The 26,956-nt window shown below is 37.3% G+C and overlaps 1 protein-coding gene and 1 long non-coding RNA gene across 9 annotated transcripts in view; one reads left to right on the top strand and one right to left on the bottom strand.

Annotated features, from left to right (window-relative positions):
* The window catches only part of TENM2 (teneurin transmembrane protein 2), a 3,953,434-nt gene that overhangs the window by 3,756,496 nt on the left and 169,982 nt on the right, over positions 1 to 26,956 (bottom strand). The gene's annotated exons all lie outside the window — the stretch shown is intronic.
* LOC104006628 (uncharacterized) overlaps positions 14,089 to 26,956 on the top strand; it is a 32,418-nt gene continuing 19,550 nt past the window's right edge. Inside the window, exons 1-2 of the long non-coding RNA XR_001718138.4 lie at positions 14,089 to 25,015; positions 25,804 to 25,853. This is a non-coding gene — a long non-coding RNA (uncharacterized LOC104006628). The remainder of the gene's footprint in view (positions 25,016 to 25,803; positions 25,854 to 26,956) is intronic.

Here is a 26,956-nt window from a genome sequence, read left to right as displayed (position 1 = left end):
TTATAATGACTTGTATATGTCATAATACATTTGTCCAAACATAAAGAATGTGCAACACCAAGAGGGAACCCTTATTTAAGCTATGGACTTTGGGTGATAAGGATGTGTCAATGTAGGTTCATCAGTTGTAACAAATGTATCAATCTGGTGTTGAATGTTGATAGTGAAGGAGGCTATGCATATGTGGAACAGGGGTTAGATGGGAAATATTCCATATCCTTCTCTTGGTTTGGCTGTGAAGCTTAAACTGCTCTAAAAAATAAAGTCTTTATATATATACATGAAGGACAGATAAAGCCTCTCGTATTCTGCTGCCTTCCTCCCTTTCTGAACTTACCTGCGACTGTTCTGCGGCATGGAACTTATCCTTCCTGTAATCCAGACATTTTGCAACATTCTGAACATGCCACTTAATTTTGCACATATAGTTCCTTCTACTGGAAATGTCCTTCCTTCTTCTCTATGCACAACTATTTGCTATTTCATCCTGTGAAGTCTAAGAGCTCCATTAATCACTGTCTTTTCCAGGACCAATTTTGGTATTTTCTCTTGTGGGTTAGGAATACTCCTCTCTAATTTCATGGCATACTAGAATTTTCTGCTGCTATCATATTATTTTGTAAGCATTAGTTTACATATTTTCAGCCATTTAGAAACAATAATCTTGGTTTTGAAAAAAATCTCTTTATTCATGATATCTGCATATACAGAAACTCAATAATTTCGGGAATGAATGAATGGGTGAATGAAAGCTGACACATTGGAAAGGTACTTTGGCAATGCATTAGCTACGGTAAGACACTGGAAAAAACAATGAGGTAGAGGCGTGCCCATATCATGCAAAGCCAAAAGTCAACATGATGAATACATACACTGCAAGCTCCTAAGAGATTTAGTTGAAATTATTTATTAAATAAATGCTTCCATGTCCTATCACTCTTTCAATTGAGAACTTTGAGAGATAAAAAGAAAACTGAAAACTACAGAGACTAACTTAGCAAAACTCCACCTATCACCAACCGTAATTCATGATTGGTCTCATTATGTCATATTTGTTGTGTCTTCATTTTTTTTTAAGTGAAAGAATTGTTCAAAATCGCTGAACTACATGGAAACGGAACAACCTGCTCCTGAATGACTACTGGGTACATCACGAAATGAAGGCAGAAATAAAGATGTTCTTTGAAACCAAAAAGAACAAAGACACAACATACCAGAATCTCGGGGACACATTCAAAGCAGTGTGTAGAGGGAAATTTATAGCACTAAATGCCCACAAGAGAAAGCAGGAAAGATCTAAAATTGACACCCTAACATCACAATTAAAAGAACTAGAGAAGCAAGAGCAAACACATTCGAAAGCTAGCAGAAGGCAAGAAATAACTAAGATCAGAGCAGAACTGAAGGAGATAGAGACACAAAAAACCCTTCAAAAAATCCATGAATCCAGGAGCTGGTTTTTTGAAAAGATCAACAAAATTGATAGACCGCTAGCAAGACTAATAAAGAAGAAAAGAGAGAAGAATCAAATAGATGCAACAAAAAAAGATAAAGGGGATATCACCACCGATCCCACGGAAATACAAACTACCATCAGAGAATACTATAAACACCTCTACGCAAATAAACTAGAAAATCTAGAAGAAATGGATAAATTCCTCGACACATACACCCTCCCAAGGCCAAACCAGGAAGAAGTTGAATCTCTGAATAGACCAATAACAGGCTCCGAAATTGAGGCAATAATTAATAGCTTACCAACCAAAAAAAGTCCAGGACCAGATGGATTCACAGCCGAATTCTACCAGAGGTACAAGGAGGAGCTGGTACCATTCCTTCTGAAACTATTCCAATCAATAGAAAAAGAGGGAATCCTCCCTAACTCATTTTATGAGGCCAGCATCATTCTGATACCAAAGCCTGGCAGAGACAAAACAAAAAAAGAGAATTTTAGACCAATATCTTTGATGAACATCAATGCAAAAATCCTCAATAAAATACTGGCAAACCGAATCCAGCAGCACATCAAAAAGCTTATCCACCATGATCAAGTGGGCTTCATCCCTGGGATGCAGGGCTGGTTTAACATATGAAAATCAATAAACGTAATCCAGCATATAAACAGAACCAATGACAAAAACCATATGATTATCTCCACAGATGCAGAAAAGGCCTTTGACAAAATTCAACAACCCTTCATGCTAAAAACTCTCAATAAATTAGGTATTGATGTGATGTATCTCAAAATCATAAGAGCTATCTATGACAAACCCACCGCTAATATCATACTGAATGGGCAGAAACGGGAAGCATTCCCTTTGGAAACGGGCACAAGACAGGGATGCCCTCTCTCACCACTCCTGTTCAACAGAGCGTTGGAAGTTCTGGCCAGGGCAATCAGGCAGGAGAAAGAAATAAAGGGTATTCAATTAGGAAAAGAGGAAGTCAAATTGTCCCTGTTTGCAGATGACATGATTGTATATCTAGAAAACCCCATTGTCTCAGCCCAAAATCTCCTTAAGCTGATAGGCAACTTCAGCAAAGTCTCAGGATACAAAATCATTGTGCAAAAATCACAAGCATTCTTATATACCAATAACAGACAAACAGAGAGCCAAATCATGAGTGAACTCCCATTCACAATTGCTTCAAAGAGAATAAAATACCTAGGAATCCAACTTACAAGGATGTGAAGGACCTCTTCAAGGAGAACTACAAACCACTGCTCAACGAAATAAAAGAGGATACAAACAAATGGAAGAACATTCCAGGCTCATGGGTAGGAAGAATCAATATTGTGAAAATGGCCATACTGCCCAAGGTAATTTATAGATTCAATGCCATCCCCATCAAGCTACCAATGACTTTCTTCACAGAATTTGAAAAAACTACTTTAAAGTTCATATGGAACCAAAAAAGAGCCCGCATTGCCAAGTCAATCCTAAGCCAAAAGAACAAAGTTGGAGGCATCACGCTACCTGACTTCAAACTATACTACAAGGCTACAGTAACCAAAACAGCATGGTACTGGTACCAAAACAGAGATATAGACAAATAGAACAGAACAGAGCCCTCAGAAATAATGCCGCATATCTACAACCATCTGATCTTTGACAAACCTGACAAAAACAAGAAATGGGGAAAGGATTCCCTATTTAATAAATGGTGCTGGGAAAACTGGCTAGCCATACGTAGAAAGCTGAAACTGGATCCCTTCCTTATACCTTATACAAAAACTAATTCAAGATGGATTAAAGACTTAAATATTAGACCTAAAACCATAAAAACCCTAGAAGAAAACCTAGGCAATACCACCATTCAGGACATAGGCATGGGCAAGGACTTCATGTCTAAAACACCAAAAGCAATGGCAACAAAAGCCAAAATTGACAAATGGGATCTAATTAAACTAAAGAGCTTCTGCACAGCAAAAGAAACTACCATCAGAGTGAACAGGCAACCCACAGAACTTTTGCAATCTACTCATCTGACAAAGGGCTAATATCCAGAATCTACAATGAACTCAAACAAATTTACAAGAAAAAAAACAAACAAACCCATCAACAAGTGGGCAAAGGATATGAACAGACACTCCTCAAAAGAAGACATTTATGCAGCCAAAAGACACATGAAAAAACGCTCATCATCACTGGCCATCAGAGAAATGCAAATCAAAGCCACAATGAGATACCATCTCACACCAGTTAGAATGACAATCATTAAAAAGTCAGGAAACAACAGGTGCTGGAGAGGATGTGGAGAAACAGGAACACTTTTACACTGTTGGTGGGACTGTAAACTAATTCAACCATTGTGGAAGTCAGTGTGGCAATTCCTCAGGGATCTAGAACAAGAAATACCATTTGACCCAGCAATCCCATTACTGGGTATATACCCAAAGGATTATAAATCATGCTGCTATAAAGACACATGCACACGTATGTTTATTGCGGCACTATTCACAATAGCAAAGACTTGGAACCAACCCAAATATCCAACAATGATAGACTGGATTAAGAAAATGTGGCACATATACACCATGGAATACTATGCAGCCATAAAAAATGATGAGTTCATGTCCTTTGTAGGAACATGGATGAAGTTGGAAACCATCATTCTCAGCAAACTATCACAAGGACAAGAAAACAAACACTGGATGTTCTCACTCATAGGTGGGAATTGAACAATGAGAACACATGGACACAGGAAGGGGAACATCACACACCAGGGCTTGTTGTGGGGTTGGGAGTGGGGGAAGGATAGCATTAGGAGACATATCTAATGTTAAATGACGAGTTAATGGATGCAGCACACCAACATGGCATATGTATACATATGTGACTAACCTGCACGTTGTGCACATGTACCCTAAAACTTAAATTAAAAAAAAAAAAGAATTGTGATAGTCTGATTGTGTCCACCAAATTGTAATCTCCAATGCAATAGTGTTGGGAGCTGGGGACTTTGTGAGATGCTCAGGTCATGAGGGGTCTGGCCTCATTAATGCATTAAGACCATTTAAAAAGGGCTTAACAGAGGGAGTTTGGTCCTGTTTTCGCCTCTTTCATCTCTTCTGCCATGTGAGGATATAACATTTCTCCCCTCTGGATGATGCCTCAGCAAAGCACCATGATGGAAATGGAGACTTGGGCTCTCACCAGATGTCAAACCTGTCAGGACCTTGATCTTGGACTCCAAGTCTCCAGAACTGTGAGAAATAAATTTCTGTTCTTTATCAGATACCTAGTCTCGGGTATGTTGTCATAGCAGCACGAATGGACTAAGACTAGAATATTAAAACCCTACCTCACTGGCAAAATGCCCCTGCATGCCTTAGGCATGAACATATGAGCTTGCTTCTTTGCCACCTCTGTTCCATCATCAGAGGTTTTCCAATAGTTTTGAAAAGCTAAAGTTCACTTCCCTTGCCCAGCCTTTAACATGGGGCCAGTTATAGAATTTTCGTAGCCTAGTTCAAAATAAAAATCTGGGCCCCCGGCTGGGGGCAGGAAAATCAATCTCCCATTCCAAGGAAGACATTGCCCCAACCCAAGGATGAGAAGCAACCTTCAAGGTCTTGCAATCTCCATGACAGGACCCACTTGGTACCCAGTTCAGGTGTGAGTGAGAGGCCCCCTACTAAGCACACTGTGGTACTCCTGGCTCAGTGCAGAGCTGGTTGCCACATTATTTATGGCACCAATAGAGAAAGGGAGGAGGGCGATTAATATACTTATCTGCCAGGGCAGGCAGGCTTCACAGCCATGGCACCAAAGCAGTAGCACAGGGCCCTCTATTCATAAAGGCCCAATATTTGGGGTTCCATGCTCTGTGGTGGCTGCCTTGAGATTCTTAACACTTTTATCTTTGAAACTATTTCATAGAAATTCAATGGGAGGATGGGACTTGTGCCCAGAGGCTTGAAGCTTCAGCTCATGTGCGTGTGAATCTCTGGGTTATGCTCTTGGTAATCCATGTCTTCCCCCTAGAACTCTGGCATTGCCTGACATCCCCACTCACATGCCCAGGCAGCCCACAATGATCTTAGCCCTCTGTCCAGGTAGGCAACTCAGTCACATTGGCATGGAAGGGTCCATGTTCTAGCAGGGGCCTCTTCCACGAGCAGGGGTTTGGGCGTGAGCCGGTGGAAGGCTAGGATCTTTTTTTAATGACCAAATCTTTGTCATCCTTAACAAACAAAAACAAACAACAAAAGCTCATACTTCTTGTAAGCCTCTGTCTTGTCAGACTGCTGTCTTTTCTTCCTTACCCTTCGCTGAAAAACATCCTGAAGCTCCACTGTCTTCTGTTCTCCTATTCTGTATCTCTTACTCACTTTTCAACTCACTGCCAATTGGTTTCTGCTACCATCATTCAACATTAAATATGTACTGTATTTATTATCGAACCCTAACAACCACTTGCTAAGTCTTCGATCAGTGTCTTAAGAGCTTTAATATTGTCTTATTTTTCACAATAATCCTTTGAAGTAAGTACTATGTTATACCTTTTTTTTTTTTTTTTTTTGAATTGGAGTCTCTTATAGATGCTAAACACAAGACACAGAAAGATTAAATCATTTGCCTCAGGCCACACAGTTAGCGCGTAGTGGTGCCAGCATTTTAATTCAAGAAATCTAGCTCTAGAGGCCCTGCTCTCACTGCTATGACCTATGGCCTCTCAAACAGTTTAACTCTGGCCTTCTGACAAATCCAGGGGTTTGTTTATTTATTTATTTATTTATTTATTTACATCTTCTTACTCTCTAAATGATTTTTTAAACAATGCTGAGCACCTCTTCCTTTTTGAAGCATTGCTCTCTACCTTCAAGGGCAGTGTTTCTTCCTGATTTACCTTTTATACCTCTAGCTGTCTCATAGTAGCCTTTTACTTCACGTCCATCGCCTATTGATTTGCCCCTTACATATTAATGTACCTAAATGAGTCTTTTCCCAGTCCTGTATTCTTTCTGCTCTACAAAATCTGCCTTAATGATCTCTTGGACAGTGTCCACTCTCTTATCTGAGGTCCCCTAACAGGCTTTTTGAATTAAAGAGTCATATCTATCTTTTCTGTGAAAACCAGTGACTCATGCCCAAAGTCTTTGGCTGCTTGTGACCATTTGGCTACAATCTGTGACCTGTCTCTCAACCATCACTTTTCCTTTCACCTAGGAGAATTGTTGTCTCATCCCATCAGTCAAGTTTATTTCCAAGCATGAGTGTTGAAGTCTGTTGGCCTCCTAATGAGCAATATCTTGTAACTGCTGATTCAACCAGCATTTAAACTTGTTATCCTGGACTTCATTTCGTGAGAAATTATAAATTTCCTTCTGTTTTTCTGTTAGTTTTCTTTTGTGTGTGTGTGTGTGTGTGTTATATTGGTTCAGAGTTTCTTATTTATCTGTGTCCTTTATGGTTTGGCCATGAACTTCTAAACCAGGAAATAAGATGTTGAAAATCTTTGTATCTAGTTCAGAGTCTCTCATATAGGTGTTTGATAAACATTTAATGACTGATATGTTTTGGCTCTGTGTCTCCACTCAAATCTCATCTCAAATTGTAATCCTCATATGTAGAGTGAAGGACCTGTAATGCCTGGTGTGTTGAGGAAAGGAGGTGATTGAATCTTGGCAGCAGTTTCCCGCATGCTTCTCCTGACAGTGAGTGAATTCTCATGAGATCTAACGGTTTTATAAGGGACTCTTTCCCCTTTGCTTCTCTCTCAATCTCTCTCTCTCTCTCCTACCCCTACACTGCCATGTAAGATGCACCCGCTTCCCCTTCCACTATGATTGTAAGTTTCCTGAGGCTTCCCCAGCCATACAGAGCTGTGAATCAATGAAATCTCTTCCTTTATAAATTACCCAGTCTCGGGTAGTTCTTTATAGCAGCATGAGAGTGGACTAATAAAATGACTAAATGAAGAAATTAGAACTTGAGCTTTCTTAGATGTCTAAAAGATAATTTCAGTGTACAATTTTTAGAATCAATCTTATACAGTTAGCTAAGCTCATCATGTTAATATTATTAGACCTTAAAAATATATCTTTAAAAGAGAAAAGCAGAAACCACAGTAAGAGAATTTTTTTGTTTATTTTTTATTTTCATGAATTGTAACCTAAAGACCTAGCACAAGATTTGAGATCAGAGGAAAGTGGTGAACCCTTAGGGCAGGTCAGTTATTACTAAAAAATGAATCTTTATTTACCAAGAGGAAAAACTAGCAAATCAAAGGGGAAATGATTTTGATTTTTTGGAAGAATTTCAGTAGCTCTTAGTATTGGTATATGAACAACTTAGATAACATGCGGTGGGACCAGACTGCAGATTTGGCCTTAGACAAAATTGTAAATAGACAAAGTTCATCTATACAGTCTCTCTTTTGGTTTTTCTTTCTTTTTATATCTCCTTGAACAAGTTTCCAGCCATTATGTTGACTTTTAATTACCCAGTTTCTACTGCTTTCTTAGCTCACCTGTGTCTTCCCTGGGTCTTTCCAGCACCTTGTCTAGACATGGTTTCTTCTTTCCCTCTCCAGAAGATTCTGTGCTGACATGAAGAGATAGTAACTTTAGAGTTTAAAAAATTAAACTGTAAATATTCTACCTATTAGTTTTGCCATCCTTCTAAACCAGTTTTCTCACTTGTAAAATCATACTAGCTACCTTATAGGATTATTGGGAAAGTTAGGAAGCTAAGGTAGCAGAGAGCACAGAGTAAGCACTCAGATGCCAGCTATTGTTGTATGCCTGGGTACATGACCTTGGAACCATTGCTCATCTGTTAAATGGGGACAACATTCACTACCTAAAAGATTGCCCTGATGTTAAATAAAATAATGTATGTTACGTGTCTAGCACAGAGTCTGATATATAATTTGGATAATAAATTCTTATTTGAAATTATAATTGATTGTCTAAAGTGTTATCTACTAAAGGTTTCATGTCTCCTAATACATAAGGCAAGTTAACTAAGTTTCACATACATTTCTGAAATCATGGTAGAACAAAAGGCAGAAACTAGCATACATTTAATATTAGTGTGACTGATTTTAAGCTAAAGAAACCAGCATGGTTTATAAGAGGAAAGATGAGAAGACTGAAGGCTGGGGAACTCCAACCTGTAGAAGTTGGGGGAATCAGGAGTGAGCAGCCCAGGAGATGAAGAAGGTAATGCCAGTGAGGTCTGGGAGCATGTGATGCCTTGGAAGTTAAGTGAAGGAGGAGTTTCAAGGAGGAGAGAGTGATCAGCTGCATCACGTTGTGCTGCTTGGTCAAAACGTGAAAGGTACTAATTTACTATCTAATACTTGAAAGTTTCCCTTGATCGGTGTTCATAATTTTGCATCTGTGTAAAATGATGAAACCCATGTCCTCCTTTTTGGAGTGTGGCACACTATTTACCAATACAGGTCATACAAGGCCAGGTTTTCGGAAGCCTTCTATTTGCCCACATACTCACTTGTCTTTTCCCCTTAGGCCTAATTTCTGACGTTTCCCTCCCGATAAGATAGCATCAAGTTGTTCTCTTTGAGCCAACTACAGTTTCTGGAGAAAGCAGGTTTTAAACCTGTCCTTAATCCAATCATTCGTGGCAAGTGAAGGTTTTACACAAAAAATTGCCCATTTGGATAAACACGAAAAAGCAGCCTATCTTATTGGGCTCTTTATAAATGGAAAGCTTGTCAGTTTGTGGGGAATTATTTTATTTTAAAACTTCAAGATATTGATAAACACCTTCCAAACCAGGTAAACCTAAAGCTTCAAGTTTGTTCCAGGTTATTAGGTAGAAAATAGTTAATACTATGATGTTTGCTTTGGACACTGTTCTCCACTTTGAACTCAGTAATTTCATACTTTCAGAGGATAGATGGCTGAAACTTCCTTGGCAAAATGGACAAAGATTTCTAACATGTGGTGGAAGATAATGGCAGAAAAGTCAGCTCTTTCTGGTTTTCCTACTTATATAAACATGAGAAATTAAATTTGTCAAAAAGGAATATTTTGTTTACATTCCAAATTTGCATGATATGTTTTGCAGTTGATGTCATGGCATCCCCAAAGAAGGTGGAAAAGAATATGTTTCGCAACAAGGGCTGATCTAGTTTATTACATGTAAACCATTCATAAAACATGGAGCTAGAAGAAACTTTTAACATTGTTGGTTGTAACCAAGTCATCTTTATAAATCTTCCCTCAAACTGTGGGATTATGCTGTGATTATGGGTCATTAAACCATTCATCAGATCTTATTTATTCTGTGCTATGCCTTTTTATATAGATTATCATATTTTTCCCAGGCAAAATTGCTCCAATTTCTTTGGGGTTTCTTCCTTCCTCCCTATTTCTTATCTCTTTAACCATTTAGGTAATCTGTTGAGAATTTCTTTACCAACATATTTTTAAAATATCAAGATTTGATATTTGCTCAACAACAATGTTCCTAACATATTTTCTTTGTTTTCTCATCGATAAAGTGGGATTAATAATAGCATCTATTTTATGGCACTATTAGGAGGAATACATTGACTGATTAATCTCTTTTGAAAGAGCATGGCACAGAATAAGTACTATGTAAGTCCTTTAAAATTAAAGGAATTTATTTACATAATCTAATAAATAACACCAAAGATGTGTGTAATCAATTTACTATATCTCTATCTTGCAGACATTTGTCTAGCTCAATCTCAAAACTTTGAGAAAGGCCATGTCCTTTTATTAGTATGATCTATAGTTGTGAAAGTGAGACATAAATATTTATGATCAAACTCTGCCAGTCTTTATAACTGTATATGTGTCTCTCCGATAGAGATAATTAAATTGAAAAAATTGTCTAAAGCATGGTTCAAAGAACAATAAAAGAACATATCAATTATTGACTTTTTAAGAACACAAAAAGGTACACTAAAATTAATTCTAAATTGATTATCTAAACTACCCTACACAAAGACATTGAGGATTCTGTGTTTTATTAAAAATGAATTATTACAGTAAGTTTAAATCTGTAAAGTAACACAGTTGTGAACATTAAACTATTTTTTATTAAATTTACAGAAAAAATCACAAAACACATAGTATTAAGATGTAAGAAGAAATTTTATAAATCAAATTATGAAAATGTTGGGTGAAATAACTAGAGTAATCTAGTTTCTTGCTTCTCAAGGAGTGCGAGATTCTATTTCTGCTTTTCTCTTTCATTGTTTTTTGCTGTCTTGTTATACACAAATAGAAAATAGAAGAGTCAACACAAGACTTTATAATATTAAAACTTATTGTGTAAAAATTTTAGTTATCTCAAAATAAATGTTAGCATACTGCCTTTACATTTATGTTGAAAGCATAGTGCATTTACATTTATACACATATGTGTTTGTAAACATATATGCCCATATAAGGATTTAGAGAGCATCATTTTAAAATTCCAATTTCTGGGTCCACTTTAGACCTACTGAAGGTATCAGAATTATTGGGACCACTCCAGGTAATTCTGATGATCAGGCCAGGTCTGAATAGCTAAGTTTGAGAACAGCCGTTCTAGCTTATGTAGTACTAGCTATTCATGCAATTAGTTTAAGTCATGACTACATTTTTCATCATTATAAAAATCCTGTGAACTGTGCTGCTCTGTTTATTATTAAAAATTTGTTTGCTACATTAAACGGTACATACTCTAAAAGAACTTTCGGAACATATTTTGAGGAATGGCATATTGATTCAAGAAATTATATCATGTGTGCTATATGATGGTTTCTGTGGTAGAAACGCAAAGGAGAACAAAATAGAAAAGACCCCATCTCATGAAGATAATCCTCTCATAAGCAACTATTCAACTTTTCTCTTATGGGTAATTCCATAATACAGTAGTTCTCAAATTTGAGCAGGTATCAGATAACCTGCAGGACTTGTTAAATCAGAGAGGACGAGTCCCCACATCCAGAGTTTCTAATTTAGTAGGTCTGGAGTGGAGCCACAACATGTGCATTTCTGACAAGTTCCAAAGTGATGCTGATACTATGGGTTGGGAACCATACTTTGGAGAACCACTGCTAAAAGGACATTTGGTTTTTTTCTTCCACTGGCTGGCACAAGGGTGAGATCCAGCCTTGGGGTTTTCCTCTAGCAAGAATATAAGACTTTGTATGATCAGTACTAGATTCATAACCTCTACCTTTTTATCCTGATACCTAAATCATATTTTATCTGAAATTGTATGTATTCATTTAAGCATCTAAAATACTTTTTTGGAAAGTTGTCTGCTTAGATGTGGAAAGAAAGGTAATGAGGCAGAGACAGAAACTGAAGCTTATTAAACACCTGGAACAGGGCACCTAATGTGAGTTTAACAATACTTTGCTTCCTCTGGGAATTATGCCCACCATATCTAATTATCAGAGTGGCTGAGATCAAATGAGTTAATATTTATGAAAAATTTAAATGTAAAGAGCTATAAAATGTAGATTAATTAGAGAATTCTTCATCTCATCTCTGATTCCTAGAAGAAAAACATAGAACATGTCTTCCTTGGCCAACCCAAAGAAAATTGCTCCCCTTTGCATTGGAAACATTGAGTTTGACCTCTTGCTTTTCAAATTGGTGCATATGTCTGACCTAGGACATGCTGTGTGTCACTCATTAAATGCCACTGTGGTGAGTGTCCCCTTTTGAACACAGCTGTGAGCCTCCACACTGTGGAGAGAAGCCAGACACAGGCTTTACATGCACCTCGAGATTCCTGGAGAACATGTGCCATGTGTTTGTCATCTTTTCAGGAAAGCACTTCTGAAGAGCCCTTTAATGAGTTTCCTAGAGAAATTCTGAAGGAATCGTAATGCAACTAATCATTTCCTACCTTCCCACTGAACCTCTTATTAATTAACATGTTAATGCTCTGTTTGATTTCTTAAATTTAGTTTGAGAGACAGTAAAACAGCTATTTTCAAATTAAATTAAATTGAGTTGTGAGAAGATTTTCAACCGATATAGGGCTTTTTGTACTCTACTAATTCCGGTACTCATTAAGGTAAAAAAAAAAATCAATGAGCTTGGAAATGAAAGTGTTGATATTATTGTAGGGTAAATCTACTTCTGAATAACTTACTCCCTCCATGACAATGTTTTACCATGTATGTGACATTAGAAAATGCAAATTTCAGTGTTTAAAGAGAGGGGAAATTTTCCAGAGTTACCATAAATGTCGACCAGGTATCTGTTTGGGGAATTAACATAGTCATAAACTATAAAAATTAAGGTTTTTTTTTCTAGTACAGTAGACATTCTTACCGTTAATAGGCTGCAATAATCCTTTGGTTTTCAATGGTATATTGCTCTCAGTTCATTGTGCAGATTTCAGGTATAATTAATTGTCTTTTATCTTCCTCTAAGGCTTTTCTTTCTAGCAAAAGGGATTTTCTTTGACTTCTGCTCTAATGGAATCTCTTGGGAAGTGTCATATAAAATAGACCTTATCACTGAGCTATTGCAATATTATAGACCAATTGGTTTTCACTTACTCTTCCTCAATAAACAATTTTCAAATACCTTTATTTATATTGATTTGGCTTTTTTAAATTTTTCTTCATTATTTTATGTCGAAACTCAGGATATCTTCTATTACCAGTATTTGCAATTAACCATTTTTAGATTAGCATGCAGTAACAAATTCTTGAGTTGACGCCAGATTTCCATACAGGAAAATTTCCAACAGGAAAATTTTCCTATAGGTGATGGAAATCTGGCGTCAACTCAAGAATGATGTAAGTCTGTCAGTACTTCTGAAACTTGGATGATGTAAGTTCATCAGTACTTCTCAAACTTTAACGGGCATCTGAATAATGTTTTTGCTGTGTCCCCACCCAAATCTCATCTTGAATTGTAGCTCCCATAATTCTCATCTGTTGTGTGAGGGACCAGGTAGGAAGTAATTGAATCATGGGGGCAGGTCTTTCCTGTGCTGTTCTTGTGATAGTGAATAAATCTCATGAGATCTGATGGTTTTATAAAGGGGAGTTCCCCTGCACACGCTCTCTCCTGCCTGCCGTCACGTAAGACGTCCCTTGCTCTTTCTTCATCTTCCACCATGATTGTGGGACCTCTCCAGCCATGTATAACTGTGAGTCCATTAAACCTCTGTCTTTTATAAATTACCCAGTCTTAGGTATGTCTTTATTGGCAGCCTGAGAGTGAACTAATACACTGGCAGATCATGGTAATCCACAGATTGTGATTTAGTGGATGTGAGGTGGGGTCTGAGATTCTACATTTTTAACAAGCTTCCTGGTGATGCTGATGCTACTTTGAGTAGCAAGGGTTTAGATGACATTGATAATCCATGAGTAACATGATGTCTTTAATAATTGCAACTCTCACAGATTTTCTAGACATCAGAGTTTTCTACTCATAAATTGCACCTTCGATTGGACCAATGTACCATAGTAAAAACAGAAATCTCTCTCTCTTTCTACATTCCTAAAGTACAGATTTCCTAAAGTACAGCTTTCCAAGCTGGAAAGATATTTTCAGGAGTTTTCACTGTCTCCTCTATTTATAATTGTAAATTGTAAGATACTTGTAATTTTTTTTTTGTCTTAGTTTGCCATTTGACCAAAGCATTTTGGAGGCTCAGTCCAGGGCACTATGGTGATTCATTCTGTTTCACTGTGACAGAAGTTCTACAAATATGTTTGTTCTTTAATCCACATTGAGACTTTTGTGAAAGTGAGCACACACAAACATACTACAGCTTGGAAAAAGCCTGTTTCATCTTACAGACAGCAGTCCCGATCAATTTTTCCTAAACACCATTCATATTTCCTAGGATCCTACAAGAAGTAAATGGATCACCAGACACAAACGAATTGTTATGTCCCTTCTTAGAAAATCTAAATATCTAAATGTCTTGATATCAAACTCTTTGTGCCTTCTAAGTGTTCAGTAAGGAATTTCATTTATATCTCTAATTTTTTTTTTTGTTACTGAGAAAGAAACTCTTTAAAAGAAACTTCTCCCTTTCCTGAAAACCTCCTTCTGTTTGAAAGTGTGCATTTTAGTTCAGGGCAGTGGTTATCAAACCTTTGTGTGCATTAGAATCACCAGGAGGGCCTGCTAAAACACATCTTGCTAGGTTCCACCACTAGAACTTCTGATTCAGTAGGTGTGATGTAAGATCCAAGAATATACATTCCTAACAATTTTCCAGGTGAGGATGATGTTGCTGGTCCAGGGCCCACAGTATGAGAACTACTAATTTAAGAAAATATACTCCTCTTTTGTTCACTTCTCTAAGATGTTTTAACTAGTTGTGAGAATGCTATATTAATAAGGAAAAATGTGAGACTCCCAAAACTTGAAACATCCAACAGATATCAAGGAGCATTGATTTCCCTATATCCCACCTAGGGAGAGGGATCTTTCCAGTAGCAGCTTACAGATCACTTTGCCAGGGCAGTTTTCTTGGGCCCTTTTATCAGGACAGTCTCCCTTGCAAAGACATAGCACCTGATAATTGATCTTCATGATGATCATCACAATTGTAATTATACAATTATTTGTGAAAATATTTAATGACTGTATTTCCTAAGGAAGCTTAATCTTTTTAGGTGCCATTATTGCCTTAGCTACTGTTATATTTGTTCAGCATCTAGTTTGGAGTTTGGCACATAGTCAATGTAATATCTGCCAAAATAAATGTTTGGAAAAACATTAGGATTCTTCCATTTACATAGAAATGGTGGGTTCTGAGGGCCTTAAATCAGAGATAGTATTCTCCTGCATCCATTGCCACAGTTTTTTTGATTATGACATTCTTGCATGCTGAACTCAGACTGGGCCCAGGAATGATCTTCAATACAGGCAGCTTCTACCAGTTGTCAGATATGGCCTATGAGATAAAATCTAATTGCCATTCTTACAATAAATTCTATTCAGGATGGCCTTCGCTTTGTTCACTCAATATTCCCTGAGATTTTGCCCCTATCTTTGTTCGTGCTGTTTCATTTATCTGAAATAGCTACTTTCCTCCAAACACACTCCATTTGTTGAAAACCTATTAATTCCTTAAGTCCTATCTTGAGCACCATCTTTTCTGCAAAGCCTTTTGAAATCCCCTTAATTAGATGAAATCTCTGATGACTCTAACCTTGCTCTACCTTACAACATAGAAATTTGTATGCTTGCCTTTACCTTCTTACTAAAATGGTCCTTCTTAAAGACTGGAAAAACATATTCAATCCCTTACCATAACTTCAGTTATTAAACACATATATATTTGTCTCCTATCATGTGCCAGGCTCTGTGCTAAGTACTGAGGGTATAAAGCTATAGGAGACATAGCCTCTGTCTTAAGTAGGTCATCGTTATCCAGGGCATTAAACAAACACTTAAAGACATGGTTGTAGAATAACACAGCAGATGTTATACTGGAGGCATTTACAAGTCACAGTGATGGGTTGAAGAAATAAATGATCATCTCTGTTTGGGCCGGGTGTGGTGAGTAAAGATATTAGAATGATTAGAAACAATTAAGTAAAATGCTTAAGAGATGGGTAGGAGATTTTACAGACATGGTAGGTGTTTAGTTCCTTCCATTTAACCAACTTATTTGAATTGATCTTAATGCAGCCTGTAAAATTGAAGCTGGTAAAACAAACTCTAATTTATTTTCTTACTTCTCTTTAGTTTTCTGAATGCTGCATAAAGTTTTCACAGATCCTCTATCCAGATTCTCCTACTGTTGACTGTGTTTCCACATTACAGTTTACCCAATTCATTCACGTAGGCCTTGCCACTGATCTATAGACTCACCCTGGTTGCCCTGTGCTCTGTAGTAGTTGCATTATTTCCAATAGGAAGTGCCATAGTAAGCCACATTAAACAGGTATTTGGACTGTGCTGAAGTAGATCCTCCTCTACCAACTTACATAGTTGCATGAGTTGAGGAAATGTGCCAGGAACCCAAATCCAGTTTGCTGCTATAGGATGTAAGGGCTGCTGAAAACAATGTTCTCAGCCAGGACAGAGGCAGTACAGTTATCAGAATCACTAGGAGATACATCGTCAAGTGGCACAAGGTCAACCCAACTTCCCTGTTTTAAAAAAATACCACCCAATCACCACTGAAACCTACTCCTCCTAAAATATTACATGTTTCAGAAAGTCAATGAATGCAGCTTGATAAACTTAAAATTGCTAAGTGAACTTCAAAATAATGCTCAGGAAAAGGAAGATGCCATCAATTGAATAATTTGGGAAAGTTTCTGAGCAATTAAAGATTGTTTTTCATCAACTAGAAAATATTTGGTATGTTAATCACACTAAAAAAGATGATAATTTCCACGTAAACATGAAGGTGTTGCAAGCTCTCCTAGCAAAGTGTCTCAAACTTTAGGGTACTCCAGAATTACCCAGGGATCTTGCTACAAACATTAGGTCACTGAGCTCCACTCCTAGAGATGTGTTTTGGAAAGTCTGGGTATGACTCCAGGACTTTGCAGTTTGAACAGGCATCATGGGGGGTAACGTTGCAGGCAGCCCACAGACCGTACTTTATCCCAGGTAAATTATCCTTGATCTTATGGGGATAAAACAAAGCCAACTGTATAGCTGACCCTTGAACAACACAAATTTGAACTTGGTGGGTCCACCTGCACACAGGTTTTCTTCACCCGCTGCCACTCCTGAGACAGCAAGGCCAACCCCTCAAGACCAACCCCTCCTCTTCCTCCTCCTTTTCAGCCTACTCAACGTTGAAGATGAGGTTGAAGACCTTTATGATAATCCACTTCCACTTAGTGAATAGTAAATGTATTTTCTATTCTGACTTTTTAAATAATACTGATTTTCTTAATACCACTGTCCTTTTTCTTGCTTTCTCAGTAGGCTATTAATAGTTAAATTTTGGAGGAGTTAAAAGTTATGCATAGATTTTTCAACTGCATAGAGGTCGGCACCCCTAACCCCTGCGTTATTCAAAGATCAACTCTATAACATTCTTCCCACCACAACTTCTATATGCTAATGTGGGAAACAGTATGCAAAGAGATTAAAACTTCTACCTTTGACAAGTGGCCTGCCCCAAACTTCTCTGTTATCTTTGATTCATTCTTTTTTTTTTTTTTTTACCAAGAAAGGGGAGTAATTGTCTTCCCCATCTCCACATGTAATACAAAAACAATTTTAGAAATCTATTTATCTTATTGATCACTTGTGTGTGTGTATCATGATTTACTTAGGCAAGAAAGAGCTAAAGTCAATCTCCCAACCAATTATTAATTGAAGTTTTAGTATCTACTGATTACTGGCAACTAGGCCCAAGGAGGGTTGCTTATCTCACTTCTCCCTCACAATAGCTTTAGGAAAAAGGTGCAGTTGTCCTCACTTTACAGATGAGTAAACAAGATGAATAGTTAGGGAACTTGCAAAGTTTAAAAAAAAAAAAGTGAAATCCAAGCTTCAAACCCAGGTGTCTGATTTGACAAACCACTTTGTCTTCACCACATCTTAACAGTTGTTATTTCACTTCATTTTTGGGGGGGCTGTAAACTTTGAGTGAATGATGAGTTTGTACCAGCTGCAATTTAGTGTTTAATGGTACAAGTGAAACTATATCCTTCCCTCATACCCTTCGGTCTCATTCCCATCTAAGGGTGGGATCTGTAATCATGTTCTCCAACAGCCAGCTTCTAGCTTCTGTGGTTTTTCTCTGCCTTTGACAACCATTTATTCCTCTTCGTTTAAGATTCTGTCTCATCTATCTTTGATCTAGGCACCTTTTCTTTCTTCTCCAGAGTGTTTCTTCCCAGCAGTCCCCTAGTTTTATTATTCGAGATTTCAGACCTTCCTTTCTCTTTTAGCTTTAAGCTTTGGGCTTCTCTCTCTCTCTCTATCTGTGGTGGTCATATGGCATGCTGTTTCTTTCATTTAGTTTTCTTTTTCGTGTTCAACCATATATTCTTTTTTGTTCCCCATTATTCTAGATTGCATCATACCACCTTAATCCTTACTAACCTGCTGGAAAGATTTTCTGTCTCTAGTATTTCTGATACCAGCCTGTTAACCATGGGGAAGAAGGGAACAATTGACATCTTCATCATTAATTTTATTGATCACATAGATATTTTTCCAGAATTTTGCATGCTTTTTTATTTACTCAAGTGTGTGAGTATTCTTTCTGTGGCCTAAAATGAATTGGCAAGTTTTGATAAAATTGCCATTGGGCCTCAAACTTAGCAGTGAAGTGAATTTATAGCAAGAGATAGGATAATATACTCACACCTGAAACCACAAGGACCTAGTCAGCCACGAAAAGTAACATTTCATGAAAGTAGAAAACAGGCTAGTTTCTAGACATTTCAAATCAGTGGATTTCTTTTGTTCTAAGGCATTTTCATAATAACTACTAAATTTAATTTAAAAAAATCAAACTCTTCTCTCTCAGGTTTACAATCCAGTACAAGGGCAGATATAAATTCTGTCATTGGAATGATTTACCTGTCACTATTGTATAATTTATAAATAACATAGAGAACAATGTAATTTTTTAATACCATGAGTCATACGCTTTATGTTGCAATAATTTTAGTTTAGTCTCTCTTTGCTCTTTAGCAAAATAAAAGTAAAAGAATTTCCAAAACAGAGGAATCGTGACAGGGAGAACGAGAAATGCAATGCATCAAAGCAACACAAGATGTCACTTTTACACAGGCCTGCATTTGCAGGTAAGGCTACATCTGCATTGTGCATAAAAGAGTATGTGAGGGGAAAAGCATCAAGATTTACAAATGCTTCAGAAATATGAAAAGGAGCAAGCAACCTTGGTTTTGTTTTCAATATTTGTAATAATATCTTGAAATGTATCATGAAACTGGAATTATTCTCCTATATCTATATAAGTTCACAGAATACGTTGCTTTAACAATACATTGCATCCGCCCCAATCCCCAACTTTCTGGATAGCACAGACTCAGAAAACAAGCTTATTCTCACTGCAAAGCATATTCTTTCTCTCGGCTTCCTTACTTCTGCTGCATTAGTTGCCTTCCAACATCTTATTGGAGGTCTAATCTGTTAAAAATAGGTCTCTGACTATTTTTCTTTTTCTGGTCCTGCCCAATTAACCCATTTTGCACACTGCTCCCAGGTGGACCCTCTTGGGGGCAATTCTGATCCCAATATTCATCTGTTCTCCAAGATCAGGTTTAGCAAGAAGTATTAGTTTCCTACTGCTGCTACGATAAATAACCACAAACTGAGTGACTTAAAGAATACAAATGTATTTTCTGTAGCTCAAAAGCCTGACTTGGATCTCACTGAGCTAAGACCAAAATGTTAGTAGGGTTGGATTATCTTCAGGAGCTCTGGCAGGAACCCGTTACCTTGCCTTTTTCAGTTTTTAGTGGCCACCTGCTTGCCTTGGTTCGTAGCCCCTTCCTCTGTGTTCAAAGCCAACACTATCAGGCCAACTCCTGTCCTGTTGCTATCTCTCTGGTTTTTCATAGTCACATCTTTCTCTAACCCTTTTAAAGACCCTTGTGATTACGTTGAGCCCACTGAAGTAATCCAAAATCGTCTCCCTATCTTAATGTCTTCAGGTCAGCTGATTAGCAACTGTAATTCCATCTGCAACCCTAATTCCCTTTGCCTTGTAGCCTATCATACTTACATCTTTAGGGAAGTCATTATTCTGCCTACTACACAAGGTATCCAAAGGGCTTCAAGATCTGGCCTAGTTTTACTTTCCATCCTTGAGCCCCTTCCAGGGTCTATTCTCATTTCTTTTGTGTCAAGTGTTACGGCCAAACTAAATTTCCCATGAAGTGGCCAGTGTTCATTCTTTAATCCCTAAATTTTGTTCATGCAGTTCTCACTTCCTATGTTATTTTCCAACTTCTTTGAAAACATATCTTCATTCTTCAAGTTTCCTCCCCTGTGAATCTTTTAAACACTCTCTTAGGCAGAACTGATTACTCCTTCATGTGTGCTTTCATTGACTATATCTTCTACAGAATTATTGTGTTAAGCCATTTGTAATTTTTTTCTTTCCTTTTTTCTTTTTTTTCCCTGAGGCCCCAGGATACACTTTTCCCTAACCCTTCCAGGTGCAAAATTGTGAAAGGTGGTAGATATATTTTGTTAGATGTTTGAAAAGTATGTTATAAAGTAAGAGAAGCTGCCATTACAGACTCCTTTCTCCAAATACCAGTGGTTTACCATAATAGAAGGTTATCTTTTGATCATTTATAATACAAGGCTGGTGTTTCTGGTCTACTGGTAACCTCATCCATATTGATTCAAGGACCCTGGTGCCTACCACCTCCTGGCTCTGTTATACTACCAGGCCCTTCTAATTCAAATCCAGACAGTAGAAGGAAAAAGAGAATGTTCAAGAGACTCATTTGATTTTTAAAAAGTAGCTTGGAGGCTACTTCATTTTTATTTACATTCCCTTGGAGAAAACTCTGTTACATAGTTCCCGCAGTGCCCCCCAAAAACAGCAAGGGAGCCTGGGAAATGTAGTCTAACCAGGTATCCAGCAAAATCCTATTACCACAGGGAAGAAGGTAACGGGTTTTAGTAGAAAACTGTGATACGTGCTACAGAGTGAAGAGTCTGGTTCCTCCATGACTCCCCTGAGGGAAGTCATGCTTCCCTCCTGCCAACTCTTATTTGAACATGTATCTCTTATGTAAACTATAATATTCCACCTTGTATCCTGTTTCTTTGTAATATATGTCTGACTTATTCCAAAGTACATAAATCAGATCAATGTAGTAGAGGAATTGTAAAAGTATGCGTAAATCCTACATTTTACATAAACTTTCCTATATTTATTAAGTATCATTCTGCTAGATTGAATTGTTCCTTATGACAAATATGACCTGGATAAATAAGGAAGATATAATTCTTTTTTTCTGCAGGGGGGACGTTGTTGGTGGGGGGAACGGAGTCTTGCTCTATCGCCCAGGCTGGAGTGCAGTGGCCTGATCTCGGCTCACTGCAAGCTCTGCCTCTCGGGTTCACACCATTCTCCTGCCTCAGCCTCTGAGAATCTGGGACTACAGATGCCCGCCACCACGCCCAGCTAATTTTTTGTATTTTTAGTAGAGACGGGGTTTCACAGTGTTAGCCAGAATGGTCTCCATCTCCTGACCTCGTGGCCCGCCCGCCTCGGCCTCCCAAAGTGCTGGGATTACAGGCATGAGCCACCACACCCGGCCCAGGAAGATATAATTCTAAAATCTTTAGAAATAATTTTAAATGTTGAGAGAAAAGGTAGGCATTGTTCTGTGGCAACGGTAAGAATGATGGAAAGCAAGATGATAAGAAAAGGATACAGGACTTGACAGAAGGTGAGGCTTTTGTCAAGAATGTTAGTTAAGAGCATGGGGTTTAAAATTAAATGGATTAGTTCTGCATTTTTATGGCTATGTCACTTGAGCAAATTAAAGTCTCTGAGCCTCAATTTCAGTATCTGTCAAATGGAGGTAACTGTTCACAATTTTTACAAGGTTTATATTAGGTAAGTTTGTAAGACAGTTAGAATTTCTAATTCATAAATACTCTAAAATGCTAGGTTTTATTTTTCTTAAACATTGTTGAATAAGGAAATCTATATTAACCTTAGATTTTTTAAAGCACGCATATAAAGAACAAAGACAAATAGAAGTTTTGAGTTACAAATAAATTCAGGAAAGCTGAAATTCAAAGACCTGATGTTTATAAGGACACAAGGACAAACGAAAGATCTTTCAAGGTTTTTACATTTACAAGAAGAAAACAAAAAAGTGCTTGAGGTTAACAAGCTACGTTTTTTTATCCCTTCAAAAGCATAGCATCTCAAGAGTGGAACAAACACTTGACAGAAGTGGTTGAGGCACCATGCAGGTAAAGTGGTTGGGGAGAAACATTCTGCCCTGAATAAATGGCTTTGTGGCCAGGCTTTGGTTGTCTAAGTTCCAAAGTGAGAAAACTTACCAATGAGATTGAAAACTTGATATTGAATTAATCAAAGAGAATAAAGGACCAACAGGAGAGGCACAAGAAAGTTGAGAAGAAAAAGGTAGCTCTCATTTTCGAAAGAAGAATATTGATAACTATAGACTGGAACATAACCTTTAGCATTCAAAAGATTCACAACAGGTTACCCTAGCTCCTCAATGGGACATCAGTCTTAGAAATGCTGTTGCATTAAATATATACATCAATTTTTAGAAGCAATCTGGTTTCAGAAATAAGACAGTGTGTGCAGGCAAGAGAAATGTCTTAGGCTAAACACACATGAGTTGACTAGAACAAGATTGGAAACTATGAATAAACATGATCATTATGCTGAAGTCCAGGTGTGTTCATTCAAGCCTTTAATTATATCCTTTTGGACTAGGTTTTAGAAACAGGGTGGGTGAAATGTGTTTTTGTAAATTTAGTGGGTTGTTATCTTACTTGAGCTAAGTGACAAGTGTGTGTGTTACTCAAGAATTGTGTTCTTAAAGCATTAGAACTTTGACCCAAGTCTTACCATAAATTTTAGCAATGGCTAGAATGATCAGAAGAGACTATTTTCAAATTACAGATAAATAAAATCATAATGATTAGGCATATGGATTTTGAAATTGTTACACTTGGAAGAGAGTTCTGGCTTCGCCATTTATCAGATGTGTAGCTTTAGTCAAGTGATTTAAACTATTCTAAACCTCAACTTCCTCATCTATAAAACTATAATTTGGAAAAGGCCATCTACCCATTGTATGGATGACGTGGGATAACTAACATAAATGCACCTAGCAAATAGTATATGCCCATCAGGATGGAGATAGTTACAATGCTGGTGTTCCAAATAAAATTGCCTCTCACAACCAGAGAGCATTTCAGTAAAGTTAAATAGCTTACAGAAATGGGTAAATCAAATCAAACAAGATTAAAATGAATCGCAATATGCCATTTGAGCAAAAGGGTAAGAGAACAAGTTATGTTTTTATACAGGAATAGAATAAAAAAGGCAGATAATTAGAGGCAGATATGTAAGTGTTTGAACCATTTAAGTAACTATGTTCAATATGAATCTATTAAAAAACATAAATCAATGAAAACATGTAACAAAATACCTAGCATTTTCTTTGACTACATCTGTGAAAATATGGAAAGTAATATAAAGCAGAGACCAGCTTCACTGTGCTCTGTACTGTCTAACAACACTGAAAATCTTACATTATGAATGGAAGGCAGACAAATGGAAAAATATTCAAAGGAGAGTAATCAAAGCGTGGGGAAGCATGCCATCTGAATAATGGCTGGAAGAGAAGTGGTAGTTGTTTCCAGTTTGGGGCTATTATGATAAAACAGCTGCTGTGACATTTTATATAAATCATTTTCATAGACATATGTTTCCATTTATCTAAGGTAAATATCTAGAAGTAGAATTGTCCTATGGTAGGTGTACATTTAACTTCATTAGAAAATGCCAATTTTCCAGAGTGGTTGTACTATTTTACACTACTTTTTAATTGTTTATATATTTATTTCAATCTCATTCCTTGATGGAATTATGTCAACCTTTCCAGATTTCTGTCTTAGAAAAAAATTGGAAGACTTAACCACTCTGCACTCATATGCAGTGACCAAAAACAAGCAGAATTGAATATCCATTACCCTTTTAGATGGTACAGGAACAGTGCAATTTCCCTCACACTTCACTCATCACTCCTGACTCACTCACTCATTTGGTACCAACTGATACGTATTAGCATGAGTTTGCATACCTTCATGTAATGGGAGACTGAAACAGCCACAGCCATTTAACTTACTGACAGTAGGCCATTGTTGATGCTTGCATTTGAGTAAGAACATAAACTTCAAGGTGTGTGTTTGTATTTATACTTTGTCATTGTTGTTGCTTTTTGTAAGTGCCATCTTGGAGATATTTGTGTTTTTCCTTTTGACTGCCTCCTCCTTCAGTTGCACCCAGAGGGTCGGAACAGAAGCAGCAGCAGGAATGTTGCTAGGCAAAAAGGTTCTGATGACAATGATGGAGATTGCAAATTATGATTAGTGCAAACCCAGGATGTGTCATCAGCTTAGGATTCTGTTATTTACTTAATTTGAGCCTAATGATATGAAACATCGTTGTAATGTTGAAGTTTTCTTATCCTTTTCAAGGTGCTTCAATTCCCTGAGGAAAGAGGCAAGCAGATGGAATATTTCAGGCTGCAGACATAGAAGAATGAGATAGAAATATGCTCTCTGTCCTTGATGTGAAGATTCTGTCACTTTTAATTCTCCAGCTTATTTACTTTTCTACTACATAAGAACTGGGGCTTGTTTTAGCAGCATTGATTAAGTTGTCATTGATTTTCAAGATAGGAAATAGAACTTTCAAATTTCCCACATGAATTTTAAATAAGTCAGATATTAACAACAAGATAAAACATTTACCATGGCAATGACAGAATAGTCAAGTATCATTCAAAACCTTTCAAGGCTCACAAAGAGCATATGGATTCTAGATGTCAATACATACATGACTAGGTATTAATTTTATTATTTAATCTAAAGAAATGCTTCAATAAGCTTCTAGCCCCAAAAATAGAGTTCATTTATTTTTATACATGTTTGTGTTCACTCGAAATTTGCATAAAGGTATATTTTCTACCAGTCGATAGAAATCAGTCTTATTAACAGTTAAGATTTATTGAGCCCAGTATTCTGCTAAACCTTTAGAGCACTATGTGAATTAATCCTCACAAAAACCTTAGAGCAGAGTTTGCCCAACTTGGAACTATTGACATTTTGGGCTGGATAATTCTTTCAGGGTAGGGATTGTCCTGGGTATTGTAAGATATTAAGCACAATTTCTGGCCTCTACTTATTAGAAACCAGTAACGTCTCTCATCCCAAATGGTGAAAATGAGACAGAGTGCAGTGGCTCACACCTGTAATCCCAGCACTTTGGGAGGCTGAGGCAGGAAGATCACTTGAGCCCAGGAGCTGGAGACCAGCCTGGGCAAAATGACAAAAGCCCATCTCTACAAGAAATATAAGAATTAGCTGCGTGTGGTCGTGCACACCTGTAGTCCCAGTTACTTAGGAGGCTGAGGTGGGAGGATCTCTTGAGCCTGGGAGGCAGAGGTTGCAGTGAGCCGAGATTGCACACTTGCATTGCAGCCTGGGCAACAGGGCAAGACTCTGTCTCAAAAAAAAAAAAAAAAAAAAAATTGAAAATGTCTTCAGACATTGCAAATGTGCCCTGGGGGAAAAACTGCACTCTGGCCGACAACCATTGCTTTAAGACAAATATTATTTCTGCCACATTACAGAACTTACCTGGAGACACACAGCCAGCAAGATGAGCATCTGGAGCAGAGAGGTAAGCTTCTTTGGATTGAAAGCCCAGGATCTTTGCATTAATTGATAATGTCTCCAGTTGATTTCAAAGATACATGAATAGAATTGTGTCTACTTACATGTGAGAGTTTTCTTAGTATTTACTTTAATGTACATGTGAATTGAGCATTTACTATTTGGAAAATACTACACCAGGGCAAAAAGTGATGACAAACTTAACTTACTCATGGCCACTGAAGAACTTAAACCTTGTCATTGGTAAATAGCGAATTCACAACTGAGGTTTCGAATTTCATGTACTGTATTCAAATGCCTTTAAAGATGGAAATATACATTCACATTTCTTAAACATTATGCTTTGGTCTTGTTTTTTAACAATGTTTAAAAAACATCATGTTTTTTAAACATTTCTGTTCATTTACGTTTTGGCATCATTGCACAAATATACAAATATAAAATTATTACCTATGGTAGAATTCTCTTGTGAGAGAAAGTGTATCCATATAGTACAATAATTGGCAAATCTAGCCCACTACCTGTTTTAGTAAATAATGTTTCATTGGGTCATAGCTATGCTCATTTGTGTATGTGTTGTCTATGGTTACTTTTATGCTATGATGACAGAGTTCAGTAGTTGTGGCAGAGATCATATAGTTCACAGAGCCTGAAACTTTTACTATTTGGCCTTACAGAGGAAGTCTGCTAACCCTGACAGTATTTCAAGGTGGTCAGATTTTTGTAGCTGTGTAATCAAAGGTATTCTACTTGTCTGTGTTTATTCTTTGTCTATTTTAAAATGTATATTCATCTGGAATACATCTGTGAAGCACAAGAAATAACATTTAGTCTTTTCTCCTATTAAATTGCCTTAATAAAGAATAATTGATTAAAATGATCTGAAGGCTCATTCTGTGCTAGTCAATTTGCCAGGAGTTCTACATGCATTACACTACTTAATTGTTACAACAACACTGTGAGGTAGTCAGTCAATTCTCACTTTTTTATGAGGTCACTGAGACTTATGAAGGCTATGGAACTTCCTCAAGGTCATGCAGAATCAGAACGCAGACATGTTTGATTGCAAAGCTCAAGTCTATTTAACCACTATATTACTCTCTGTACACA

Source organism: Pan troglodytes, chromosome 4 (assembly GCF_028858775.2).
Source record: "Pan troglodytes isolate AG18354 chromosome 4, NHGRI_mPanTro3-v2.0_pri, whole genome shotgun sequence".
NCBI lineage: Eukaryota > Metazoa > Chordata > Mammalia > Primates > Hominidae > Pan > Pan troglodytes.
This window is presented reverse-complemented; position numbering and strand designations above follow the sequence as displayed.